The sequence below is a fragment of the Prionailurus viverrinus genome, chromosome F1, assembly GCF_022837055.1.
Source record: "Prionailurus viverrinus isolate Anna chromosome F1, UM_Priviv_1.0, whole genome shotgun sequence".
Classification (NCBI taxonomy): domain Eukaryota; kingdom Metazoa; phylum Chordata; class Mammalia; order Carnivora; family Felidae; genus Prionailurus; species Prionailurus viverrinus.
In genome coordinates, this window is record NC_062577.1 from 43,705,336 (window position 1) to 43,720,274 (window position 14,939).

The following is a 14,939-nucleotide window of genomic DNA, read 5'->3' on the forward strand; positions in this document are numbered from 1 at the left end:
TATATATACACTCTTCTTTATCCATTTACGTATCAATGGACACTTGGGATGCTTTTATAATCTGGCTATTATAAATAATGCTCCAATAAACATAGGGTGCATGCATCTTTTCAAGTTAGTGTTTACATATTCTTTGGGTAAATATCCAGTAGTGACATTACTGGATCATATGGTATTTCTATTTTTAATTTAAAAAAAATTTTTGATTTTATTTATTTTTGAGAAAGAGAGGGAGACAGAGTGTGAGCAGAGAAAGGGCAGAGAGAGAGAGGGAGACACAGAATCTGAAGCAGGCTCCAGGCGCTGAGCTGTCAGCACAGAGCCTGACGTGGGCCTCAAACCCATGAACCGTGAGATCACGACCTGAGCCAAAGTTCAGTGCTTAACCAACTAAGCCACCCAGGTGCCTCTATTTTTAATTTTTAAAGGAAACCCAATACTGTTTTCCACAGTGGCTGCACCCAGTTTCATTGCCACCAACAAGGCATGAGGATTCCTTTTTCTCCACATCCTTATTAACATTTGTTTCTTATTTTTGATTTTAGATATTCTGACAGGTGTGAGGTGATATCGCACTGTAGTTTTGACTTCCATTTCCCTGACGATGAGTGATGGTTTGCCTCTTTTTTCCCCAACTATGTTTTTTTTTTCCATCTTAAATTCCACATATGAGTGAAATCATATGGTATTTGTTTTTCTCTGACTGACTTATCTTGCTTAGCATAATACTTTCTAGCTCCATGCAGGTCATTGCAAATTTTTATGGCTGAATAATATTCATTTGCACTTCATATGAAGTCTCTTCATTTGAACTCTCTGTGGTGAATTCTTTATCCATTCTTTTTTATCCATTCATTAGTTACTGGACATTTGGTTTCTTTCCATATTTTGGCTGTTGTTGATAATGCTGGTACAACATTGGGGTGCATACATCCCTCTGAATTGTTATTTTTGTATCCTTTCAGTAATACCTAGTAGTGCAATTGCTGGATTGTAGGGTAGTTCTATTTTTAACTTTTGAGAAACCTACATATTGTTTTCAACAGTGGCTCACCAGTTGCATTCCCACCAACGGTGTAAGAAGGTTCCCCTTTCTCTGCAACCTTGCCAACACCTATTGTTTACTGTGTTGTTAATTTTAGCCATTCTGACTGGTGTGAGGTGATATCTCATCATAGTTTTGATTTGTATACCCCTGACAATCAATGATGTTGAGCATCTTTTCATGTGCCTATTGGCCATCTTGATGACTTCTTTGGAAAAATGTCTATTATATCTTCTGCTCATTTCTTAACTGGATTATTTGGTTTTGGGGTGTTCAGTTTGATAAATTCTTCATAGATTTTGGATACTAACTCTTTATCAGATATGTCATTTACAAATATCTTCTCCCATTCCATAGGCTTACTTTGTTTCATTAATTGTTAACTCCACTGTGCAGTTTTTTATTTTGATATAGTCCCGATAATGTATTTGTACTTTTGTTTCCCTTGCCTCAAGACACATCTTTAGAAAAATGTTGCTATATCCAATGTCAGAGAAATTACTATCTGTACTCTCTTCTACGATTTTTATGGTTTCAGGTCTCACAGTTAGGTCTTCAATACATCTTGAGATTATTTTTGTGTGTGGTGTAAGAAAGTGGTCTAATTTCATTCTTTTGTATGTTGCTGTCCAGTTTTCCCAAAACCATTTGTTGAAGAGACTGTCTTTTTTCTATTGCATATCCTTGCCTTTTTTGGTCAAAGATTAATTGACCAAACAATCATGGGTTTATTTTGGGGCTCTCTATTCTTTTCCATGGATCTATGTATCTATTTTTGTGCCACTACCTTACTGTTTTACTCACTACAACTTCATAGTATATCTTGATATCTGGGATTGTGATATTTCCAGTTTTGTTCTTTTTTTCAAGACTGCTTTGGCTAATAAGGATCTTTTGTGGTTCCATAGGAATTTTAAGATTATTTGTTCTAGTTCTGTGAAAAATGCTGTTGGTATTTTGATGGGGATTGAATTAAATCTGTAGATTTCTTTGGACATTTTTTCAAGTTTTTAATTTTTTATTTAAATTCCAGTTAGTTAACTTATGGTATAATATTAATTTCAAGTGTACATTATAGTAAACCAACAAGAGTGGACTTTTTTTAAAATTTTTACTTAAATTCCAGTTGGTTAACATATGGTATAATATTAATTTCAAGCACACACTATAGTAAATCAACACTTCCATACAACACCCAGTGCTCATCACAACAAGTGCACTCCTTAATCCTCATTACCTATTTAACCTATCCCCCCACTACCCTCCCCTCTGGTAACCATCAGTTTGTTCTCTATAGTTGAGTTTGTTTCTTGGTTTGCCTCTCTCTCCCTTTTTTTCCCCCTATGCTTATGCAGTCACTCTGCAAAAACAGTGCAGATGTTCCTCAGAAAGTTAAAAATAGAAGTACCCTACAATCCAGCAATTGCACCACTAGATATTTACCCAAAGAATACAAAAATACTAATTCAAAAGGTATTATGGACATTTTAACAATATTTGCCTCCCAATCCATGAGCATGGACTATCTTTCCATTTGTTTATGTCGTCTTCAGTGTATTTCGTCAATGTTTTATAGTTTTCAGAGTATGGATCTTTCACTTCTTTGGTTAAATATATTCTGAAGTGTTTTATTATTTTTGGTTCAGTTGTAAATGGGATTGTTTACTTAATTTGTCTTTCTGCTACTTCATTATTGGTGTATAGAAATGCAATGGATATCTGTATATTAATTTTGTATCCTGCAACCTTACCAATTCTTTTATCAGTGTTAGTAGTCTTTTGGTGGAGTCTTTAGGGTTTTCTATATTTAGTATCATGTCATCTGCCAAATAGTGAAAGCTTTCTCCCGTATCAATTTGGATGCCTTTTATTTCTTTTTCTTGTCTGATTGTTGTGGTTAAGAGTTCCAGTGCTATGTTGAATAAAAGTGGTGAGAGTGCACATCCCTGTCTTATGCCTGATCTTAGGGGAGGTCTCTCAGTTTTTCACCATTGAGTATGATGTTGGCTGTGGGTTTCGTATATGGTCTTTATTATGTTGAGGTATGTTCCATCTAACCCTACTTTATTGAGGGTTTTTGTTATGAATGGATGTTGTACTTTGTTAAATGCTTTTTCTGATTCTATTGAAATGATTTTTTTTTAATCTTTCTATGTATCACATTGATTTATTTGTGAACATTGATCCACCCTTACATCTCAGGAATAAAACTCACTTGATCGTGGGGAATAATTTTAGTATTGTTGCATTCAGTTTGCCAATATTTTGTTAAGGATTTTTGCTTGTATGTTTATCAAAGATACTAGCCAGTAGTTCTACTTTTTTGTAGTGTCTTTGTCTGGTTTTGGTATTAGGATAATGCTGGTCTCATAGAATGAATTTGGAAGCTTTTCTTCCTATGGTAATTTTTGGAATAATTGGAGAAGAATAAGTATCAACTGTTCTTTAAATGTTTGGTAGAATTCACCTATGATGCTATCTGGTCCCAGACTTTTGTTTGTTGGGAGTTTTTGTTTACTGATTCAATTTCATTGCTGGTAATGTCCATTCAAATTTTCTATTTCTTCCTGTCTCAATTTGGGATGTTATGTGTTTCTTGGAACTTATCCCTTTCTTCAAGGTTGTCCAAATTGTTGGCATGTACTTTTTCATAATATTCTCTTAATTCTTTTATTTCTGTGCCATTGGTTGTTATTTCTCCTCTTTCATTTCTGATTGCATTTGAGTAATCTTTCTTTCTTTCTTTCTTTCTTTCTTTCTTTCTTTCTTTCTTTTGTCTTTTTTGATAATATGGCTAAAGGTTTATCAATTTTGTTGATCTTTTCAAAGAAACAACTCCTGGTTTTATTGATCTGTTCTAGTGTTTTTAGTTTGTACACTGTTTACTTCTGCTCTTATCTTTATTTCCTTCCTTCTACTGGTTTTGGTTTTGTTTGTTCTTCTTTTTCTAGCTTCTTTAGGTATAAGGTTAGATTTATTTGAGATTTTTCTTGTTTCTCGGGGTTGGCCTGTACTGCTATAAACTTCCCTCTTAGAACATCTTTCACTGCACCCAAAAGATTTTAAAATGTTATGTTTTCATTCTCGTTTGTCTCCATGTATTTCATTATTTAATCTTTTACTTCTTGGTTGGCCCATTAATTGTTTAATAGCATGTTATTTAACCTCCATATATTTGTATACTTTCCTGATTTTATCTTGTGGTTGATTTCTACTTTCAAAATATTGTGGCCGTTGTGCATTTTTAATTCATTTTTACATTCCCTCCGTGTGATATAATGGTTAGCAGAACTTGCTTTGGAGTCAAATGCCTCAATTAAAATCTCATTTCTGTCACTTACTAGTTGTGTGACCTTAGAAAAACATGTTTAAACACTTTGTGTCTTAGATTCCTAGTCTGTGAAATGGAGATGATAAGAACACCTGCCTCATCAAGTGTTTCTGGGTATTGGTTAATAAAGATAAAATACTTGTAAAAATGTACTGCATAAGCCTTCAATAAATGATAAGGTTTTTTTTTTTTATTTTGAATCTTTTTTATTACTTTTGTCACTAATATTATTGCCATTACCTTCACTTTCCCATGGTATAGGAGAATCCTGAGATGCTCAAAAAAGATAAATTTACACATCAAAGAATGCATAAGAATATATATTCTAATAAGTCCCATAAAGTAGTGGTGGTTTTCAGTATTTTAAACTTTGGTTTATCTTATGGGAGAATAGATCTCATTTGTATTATGCAGTAATTAGTAATGTAAATAAGTATATTTTCTAATAGTTATGATTTGCATTTCTTCTTTTTACTTGACTTAATTCCACCTAATACTTTTTTTTGTACAATTCTCAATGATATTATTTTTTGTTTTAATGAAAAGGAAAACTAAGCCATTTGCCATTATTTTTCTACTCATTTTCAAGTATTCATTTTTTGTCAACTTTACTCATGGTATATCTTATATTACACAATTTTGTAATTATATCTGTTCAATAAATCATTCATGTTCTTAAGGCTTATGATTTATATGGTATATTTAGAAAAATGTCTACACAAAATATGGGTTCTTTTTTACCCATTGTACTTTTAGTAATTTCTTTTTGTTTTATTTTTTATTTTGGTCATGGTGTAAATACTTTCTTAATATAGAATATATTTTTATATATGTAGTAAAAAAAATAACATTTCCATGTCACTTTTATTTAATTCTTTCCTTTGGTGGTTTGAAATGCCATTAAAATTTTCACATGAAAAATAATTTTTAATGAACCTGAGCCTAACTATATCTGTGTTGTCTCTTTAATATCAGAATCTGACAGATTTTACAAAATGTATGGAATCAGATTCTTTGGTTTGTGGGAAAATTTTTCTTAATTTACAATGTGCATATTATTTGTTTTTTTCATTCACTTCATTTTTTATCACTTTATCACAAATTATGTACTCTGGATTCTCATATCAGTTTCTGATTACTACTCCTTGGGGATTCTTAGTAAATTTTTTCATTTCTACACCTGTATATCTTTGTTTCTCTATTCTTATGAATTTTTACATTCTTTTTCTATCTTCTTTTTTTAAAAAAAATTCTAATGTTTTATTAACTAAGGTAATCAATCAAAACTTATAATAATCATTGTAGTGCCAATCTTTACAGAATAATGCTAAATAAAAATAAAACAAAATATTTATAGAATTAGTGACTGTGTAGCCAAAAATAGTAGAAACCTAATATTGAATCAGTACCTCATTTCTAGTATCAATGATGTCTATCATGGTAATTTTGAGTTCCAAGATAAAAGGAAGAACCTTTGTGTATAGATGAAAGAAAATGCCATCCTTTCTTTACTCATATGAACACAAAAAGGAAAACACTTTTTAAATTAATTCAAGTAAATGATTGGTATATTTTCTTCCTTAAGTTAAAGACTCAAAATGAATGAAGTAGATTCATTCTAAAATACTTTCTGGTGGTCCAAAATAACATTTGTTTTCCCCCTGTCATATATATATATATATATATATATATATATATATATATATATGGGAATATGTAATATGTAGAGACTTTACACTGGAAATGTTTATATATTTAAGGTAACAAAACAAAAAGCAGTATGTTATACAAATGAAACAATTTCTAAAATAAATAAAATGGTAATTATATGGATATATTCATATATATAAACATATCTATACATTTATGTCTACAGTTCTATTCAAATAGGCTGCAGGATAATACATATTTTAGGACACAGTCAAGGTGTATTTATGAGAATTTTCATTTTTTATAAGAAGTCTTATTTATCATCATAACTCAAGCCTGCTGTAGCAGCAGATTCATTTCCTTTACAATACATTTTGCTATGAATCCCGACAATAAAGAAAAATTCCATTCATAATTTCACCAAGTTCTCTACATTCTCCCTAAAGGTGACAATTTTAGGAGATAACTTTCTCCAGCATACACCACACCAGGTTTAAGAACCCACAGGTGTTAAATTATAATTACTTCAGTGATATTTAAAAATAATGGATAATAACTTTAATGAGTGGCAAAAAAATCTCACATTTTCATCCACGTAAAAAACTTAGCCATTATTTTTTAAGTAATGCTCTATTAAAGAAATATGTGGCAAAAGTGTTAGTTGCTAAGGAAACCATCCTCCATGAAATTGAATATAAAATAGAAACTTTTGGAAAAGATATCTAAAATGCACACTGAATATTTTGTATCAGCTTCTTTTGACTTTGTTGTTGGTATTGGTGTCTTTTGGAATATATTTTTAATATCAGATACAATGAAATTTACTTAGGGCAGTGAAATGTGCATTGGGTTTCAAAGTTTTTCTAATAGAGTAAATATGAGCCTTGGAGAATTTCATGAAACAAATGTCTTTAACATCATGAATTCAGCTTGCCAGAGTAAGTAAGCTACAGCAGAATCATCGCAGAATGACTTAATATTTCTACATTTTCTGTTCTGCTACAAGGTTTAAGATTAAATCTTATTCATTAATATATTATTTATATTTTGATTTTTACTTCTAAATAAATCTAAATAAATATCATTTAAGTGAATATAAGATTAACATCAATAGAAAACGCATTTATTTATTTATTTATTTTACTTTCAAGTTTTTATTTAAATTCCAGTTAGTTAATATACTAGGTAATAATAGTTTCAGGTGTGCAACGTAGTGATTCATCACTTACATGTAATACCCAGTGCTCATCACCACAAATACTCTCCTTAATGCCCATCACCTATTTAACCCATCCCCCACCTACCTCCTCTCCAGCAACCCTCCCTTTGTTCTCTATCCTTAAGAGTCTGCTTTATGGCTAGCCTCTCCTCTTTTCTCCCCTTACGTCCATTTGTTGTTTCTTAAATTCCACATCTGAGTGAAATACAGCATTTTTAACCTTGCATCTTTTCATTAGTCTCCAGATAATCCAGAATATTTTAGTATTCATAAATCAATTGATTTTGCAACTAGATTGATTCCTAAATTATAGTGGAACACAACTTCTTTTAAACTTTTGTAAACATTTGAAATAAATCACTGTACGTGTCTTTTAAATTTTTTGTATTTTGTTTATAAATTACACATATAATAATATATTAACTTTGTGAAAGAATTGCACATTGAAAATAAAGAAATATTGCCCCTTGACTGCCCAATACAATAATAAGAAGAATAGTAATAGGAGTAGTAGCAGAATAAAGTATCTGTTATGAACATTTTGTTTATCCAGTAGGCTATTAATTGGGTATCTGGAGCATTTTCAGGTTGTATATATTATAAATAAGGCTGCTAAGAACTTTCTTGTGAATATATTTTTGTGATCTTGTGTGTTTATTTCTTTTTAGTGGACATTTGTTTTCATTTATTTTTGCTGAACGCATAGAATTGAAATAATTTGGTCATACATAGGTTTAGTGTATGTTTAGGTTAAACAAATATATTAGATATTTCTTCAAAGAGTTTTATAAAACGTGCCAGTCAATAGTGGTCTCATAGCCTCACAAATATTAGTGTTGTGAGAGTTTGAAGATTTCAAACTCTCGTAGTTTGTATGTGATATATCATTACTGCTTTCAGTTGCATCTTTCTGGGAGCTAATGGTCTAGTGGTGTTTCCATGTTCTTTTTAGCCATTTGTATACCATTTTTGTGAATTAAAAATCTTAAACCATTCTGTTTTTGCAATTGTATTAATATCTTTTTTTTAATTGTGTGGCTTACTTTATGTAATCTAGATACAAGCAGTGTGTCAGGTGTATACATCATAAATACTTTATTCCTATCTGAGTCAATATTTTATAATCCTAAAGACTTTGTTTAATAAGATCCCCTGATCTTAAGGGAAAATATACCTTATTTAACCACTAAGTGTTATTTATAGATTTTTAAAATATATTCATTGAATTGAAAAAGTCCCTTTCTATTTCAATATTTCTGATATACATATTTCTATCATGAAGATGTGTTGAATTTTGTCAGTTTCTCTCTCAGCTACTGAGATGATTGCATATTTCTTCTTCATTATTTTATTAATGTGTTAATTCACATTGGGTTTTTTGAACATTAAACCAACATTGCTGCATTACTATAAAATGATTGAATTGTCACATAAATCATAAATCATCTGTAACGCCAAACTTTAGGAACTATTCAAAAATTTCAAACAATATAGAAATACCACCTTCTTTCTGGAGAGGCCAAAACCCATCAGAAGCAGTTTCTAAGTGTTCCTGTCTCCCACATTGGGATGATGACAACATGAGTACTTAACCATGTGTCCACAAAATTACTGTTAGTTGGGGTGACTTTTAGTATTCTTACTCCATCTGCTTGACTAACTTTCCTTTCCAGCTGGCCAAGTTCTATCAATCCTTAAATTCTGGGCTTATTTACCATAAGAAAGCCAGATAGACAAACCATTTCTTGCCAAAATGCAAGAACTCTCAGCATACACATTTCCATTTGTGAATGCCATTAACTTAGTAACTAAGAGGTCTGCTCTAGTTCAATTATTGCCTCTGCACTCCCAAAGTAGGAGGCAATAAATCACAGCCCAACTGTTAGCTTTCCTTCTCAACCCACCCACAGATCTTGGTCATTAACTGCTTGGCAAACTTTTCTATGTATCATTTCATAATTTGTCTTTAAAACAGTTTTCTGAAAATATTTCCTGCAAGGTCTTATACAAACGAGTCTCTAAACATTCTGATGACCAATAGAATTTGAACCACCTAATGGAAAATGAGAAGTATTCTTGTTATAAAGCAGTTTAGTCATGGCTATAACCTTTCATAGGTCTTTTGATTTTTTTTACAACTTGATTGTTCACTTTCTCTGTCATCAAGGATTATTTGGACACATTATTTGCATATGTGCATGGAAACATGTGTGATTTTTCTAAAGCATTCTTCTGACCCATCCATATTGATATGTACAACATCAATGGTTTAATCAAGGGCCTCAAATAAATCCCAAAATATTTTCTCATTCTGATTGGGACAAGAAGTTGACTTTTATTGACTACTAAAGTTAATAGAGTAAAATAGAGACTTTAACATAATATTTGACATACCATGCATAAATTAAAATTATATTATACATTTCTTTTTCGTGTACTTATCATATGTACACATAATTCCAATACCTGGGGTGGTTACTGGAAGCCATTTAAAAACAAAAACAAAAACAAAAAAGAATCCCTTCCCCCTCAAAAAAAAACTAAACAAAAACCCCCAAACAAATACAAAACCTCCAGATTCGACCTGATATTTGAAGATAACCATAACATTATTTCTCACATAGTACAAGTTCTTACTAACACAGGCTTTCAAATAATGTTATGTAGTTCTACCCATTTTCTTCCCAATTGTGATTGACATGGTGAGTCTGTATGTTATTCTCCTGACAATTTGAACCATTAGGGAAGTCATTACTTTTTATATGTAGTACCTGGGTACTTCAAGAACAATAATGAAAGGCCACACTGTCACCATAAACGTATCTTTCTAGCATAAACCTCTAATACACCTGGCCAATGACCTTTAAGGAGATGAAATTTCACAGTGATTAGATTTCCCAATTCCATTCCCTGAGAAATGGCATAAACCTTCCTTCATCATTGTTAATGCACATAATTTTCTTTCAGGTATGAGGCTTCTTTCTCTTATCCATTCACAAATCCTTCATCATTCTCCTGTACTAAATTCTATTTGCAAACAATCTACTGGAAAATTACTTCTTCTATCATCCACATTTGGCTAACAATTCTTCTCATCATAACATTACATATGTGATGTAGCAATTTTCACATTGGTAAATTTAAATACACAGTATTCACCAAAAGTTATGGTAATTCCTTGAAGCTCTATTTAGCATATTCCACAGTCTGGATATCATTCCCATAAGTGCCCCCAAAAGGAACATCATCGGTGAATAGTAGTTATCATATCACTCCCTAAAACCATCTGAGTATCATTTCCCCTTTATTTGAAAGCATTATAACCACACTAAAATTTGTGGTTTAAACATTATATTTCCCTCATGTTACTTGGAAAAAAAAAATGTAACACAGACCCAAAACCATACGTCAAATGATCACTCCAACTGACCAACTGTTAGTTAACTGAATCATCGGTGGGCTTTTCACTGTCAGTGCAGAGACCAATGATGCAGGGCTCAAACACACAAACCATGAGATCATGACCTGAGCCCAAGTCAGTCACTTAGACTGAGTCACCCAGGTGTCCCTTGACTTGGTGGAATTTTACCTAGTGCTATCATTGAATGATATCTTTCACATTAGCACTAAGGAAAATCTCTTACCATATTAGCACCTTCAGTGAATGTGAAGGAAATGTACCATTGTTTGTTTTCTCTGTACATGCACCCTCCTCTTAGAAATTCTAAGAGAATTTCTGTAGGATTATTAGTATTTTTTTCATGTTTTGTAGATTTCATAACTGAAATAATCTAGATGTCAGGTTTTATCTGTGAAAATATTTTTGATTGATAATTTATTTAATACATACAAGATCACAAACATTTTGTAATTTTTCTTGCCAGGTTTTAAAAGTAGTGATCTTGAATTAATCTATTTCTTCTAAGTTTAGTGAATTAATCGACATAAAGTTCCATTAGATCTCCTTATTATGTTAATATTACAACCAGCTTCCTCCTGATGCTTCCTCTGTCATTCCCGATATTGATAAATTTTGTATTTTCTATCTTTTGTTTAATTATTTGCTAAAATTTATCAATTATATTTATCATTTCAAAGAACAATTTTTTGCCTTCCTGATATTTCTTTATTTCAATTTTTAATTATTTATATTCCCTCTACTTCTATTTTTATTTCATTAATCCCTTCCTTCATGGGGTGAAAATTTGCCGTTTAAATTAATTATAGTCTGTTCTAAAAATACACGTGAATTTGCTCATTTCTAAGTACTGCTTTAGATTCAGCCCACAAATGCTGATATATTAAAAATTTTAAATAATATAATTCTAATTCTTTACACTTTAGTCCACATTCTTTTTATTTTTTTCACAAAATTCACTTAATTTTTTAAATTAAGTAAATTATATTTACTGACATACATAGGATAGCCAGTGTTCTTTATTCTTTACATTGTATCAAAGTTCCATCTGCTGTAATTTTTCTCTATTCTCAATAATTTCTTTGCAAGTTTTTAGTGTATTTTGTGTGTGGGGGGGGAGGGGTGAGTCTTATGAAATAAATTCCCTCTTAATTTTGCCTTCATTTCGAAGCTTTATTTTTATTTATTTGTTTGCTTATTTGTTTTACTGGCTATAGAATTCTAAGTTTAGAGCTTACTTTTTTCTTTCATCATTTTACATATCAATGTATATATGTAAATGTACATATAAATATATATTTAAAAATTTTTCTTTTGTCTTCATTGTTTTAATTACCATTCCTTTGAATGTAAAGTGTTTTTTTTATTCCCCTAGTTTTTTAAAAGTTCCTCTTTACAGTTTTTCTGAAGTTTGACTATTATGTTCATAGGCTTTTCTTAGTAGTTATTCTGGGTTTTGTTGTTGTTTTGTTCAAACCTGAACTTCTTAGAGATGTGAATTTCTGTCGTTAATCTAAATTGGACAGGTGTCATCTATTTTATCTTCAAATATTTTTTTCTTCTTCATTTCCCTCTCTCCATTTGTCCTGGGCCTCATTTATGTTAGACTACTTTATTGTGCCTTGCACGTGACTGATGATCCGCTGTATGAAATGTTTTCTTTCTGTGCTGTATATTAGATCATTTGTGTTGACCTTTATTCAAGTTTTCTATTCCTTATTTTTATGATTTCGAATAGGTTTCTAAGTTCATTACAGTGAAATTTTTATTTCAAGTATTTTATTTTTAAGTAGTAAAATTCCTATTTGTTTCTTTTTTAGAGGGTACATTTTTTCTCCTGAAAATTTCCATTCTCTTATACTTTATGTCTATCTTCTAGAGTAAATTATTTCACATGTTAAATGTCCATTTTACAGTTCTCACTTGGTAATTCCAATATCTTGGCCATCTAACTATTGGCTTCTCTTGATGGCATTTTCTGTATGATGTGTCACATTTTCCTTTCTTTTGCATATAGCAAATTATTCATATTTTTCATATGTGTTTAAAGGTGCAGTGGAAACCAAAAGTATAGTTGTTATATTCTTGTTTGTTACAGAGGGTACCAAGTGCACCCTCTTTGGAAGCTAGGTTGAGGTATTGATTGATTATTCTGAAGCCACCTGAAATGGAGGGAAATCTGGGGCTATGCCACAGTTATAATTAAAATGAGTTAATCTATGGTGACTTTAACCCCTAACTTCCAAGAAAACCACCAGTGAGGACTTAATTTCTTTTAATTTGTCAGTTTTTGAAGTGAGGAGGTTTAGACCCCTATTTTTAATAGTTTTGGGTCATCTTTCTATTAAGCTGAGTCCAGAACCCATAGCCCACATTAAGACTTTTCCAAATTCTCAATCCTTTCTAGATCCTCCCCCCACAACTGTCTTCTAAGCGTTTTTTCTTGGATGTGTGTGGTGGTGGGAGAGATTGATTATCAAGCATATTGATTTATTTTTGAACATTGAACTCTTTCAGATTCCAATCCGTACCTCCAGCCTGTCATTAGAGATTCAGCTGCTTTTAACTTCTCTGACAAAGGCTTTATAGTAGAACTTCTCTTCTTCCTGTCCATCTCCAGACAATTTGTCCTTGGAGTAGAAGCTGACATGGCTCTCTACTTGCCTATGAGGCTTTGAAATTCAGGTCACAGGTAATAGGAACATAAAAAATATGAGCTTAGTTTACATTATCCCACTCCCCCCTTTTTTTTTCTTTGCCATGGGAATGAAGGTCTTTAACATTTATATGCATTCTATCTGGAATCAGGAGTCTTCTATATTACTTTACTATGTTATATATATATATATGTGTATATATATATATATATATATATATACACATATATATATATAGTATAGCTAAAGCTAGAGAGCAAATTTCTCCAAGAAGGATAACCATAGGAATGAGGTAAAAAACTAATACATATTATGGGGTGCCTGAGTGGCTCAGTCGGTTAAGCTTCTGACTTCGGCTCAGGTCATGATGTCACAGTTTGTGGGTTCGAGCCCTGCATCAGTCTCTGTGCTGACAGCTTAGAGCCTGGAGCCTGCTTTGAATTCTGTCTCCCTCTCTCTCTGTTCCTCCCCTGCTCATGCTCTGTCTCTCTCACTCCTTCAAAAATAAATAAAAACATTAATTAAAAAAAATTAAAAACTAACACATATTAAAACATTTGCTAGTGATTATACTCCCCTAAAAATTTAGAGCTCTTTTCTATCATACCAAGACACATGTATTTAAGATGATCAAAACATAAAAATTATAGGTTTTTGTGAACTAAAAATTAAGAATTAAGTGGGAACTGAATGTTTAGTAATCAATGTGGCATCAGACATAGATATGTGTCATTGAAACTGCGTACAGGCTTTTATCTCTTAGGTAAACCCAGGAAACTGTTTCTCTTTTCCAATGTAATACCAAGCTGGAATGAATGTCCTTGTATAAAGACAGATTCATAAGAGAGATTTCTGAGGAAGTAAAGAAACTGATCATCTTCTGGAGATTCTAAATCCTGAGATGTAAGGTCTGAATTGTTACCCCTTGCTTCTTTTTTTTTTTTTTAACATTTATTTATTTTTGAGACAGAGAGAGACAGAGCATGAGCAGGGGAGGGGCAGAGAGAGAGGGAGACACAGAATCCGAAACAGGCTCCAGGCTCTGAGCTGTCAGCCCAGAGCCCGATGCGGGGCTCAAACTCACGGCCTGCGAGATCATGATCTGAGCCAAAGTCGGACGCCCAACCGACTGAGCCACCCAGGCGCCCCACCCCTAGCTTCTTAAAGTTACTCAGCATAAGGTTTAACATGAATAGCCACCCTTTCCTGGTAAAATACCTCAAAATTTACCAGATGCATATTTGAAACTTCTATGCAGTTACTTTTCCATACTCTAGGACACATAGGGCTCTCAGAGACAAAACAAAACAAAAAACACCAAAAATACAAAGCCAAAACTTCCCTAATGATGATTTCAAGTAATAAAATTAAAACCATATGAGTAAACACACCACCATGAGTGATACAGAAAAAAAATATGAAAATTAAATAGAAGACACTATGTGACTGATGTCTTGTAAATAGAGTTTTCTGTATTAAACACAGAGGTTAAAACTATATTGGCCTCAAGTAATAAGTAAGGCTGACAAGAGAGAATAATATTTTAGGTTAAGTGTTTCAACTGAATCTTTTCTATTTGTTTGGAAGATATTATTTCAATGTTTGGGTGTTATGGAGGG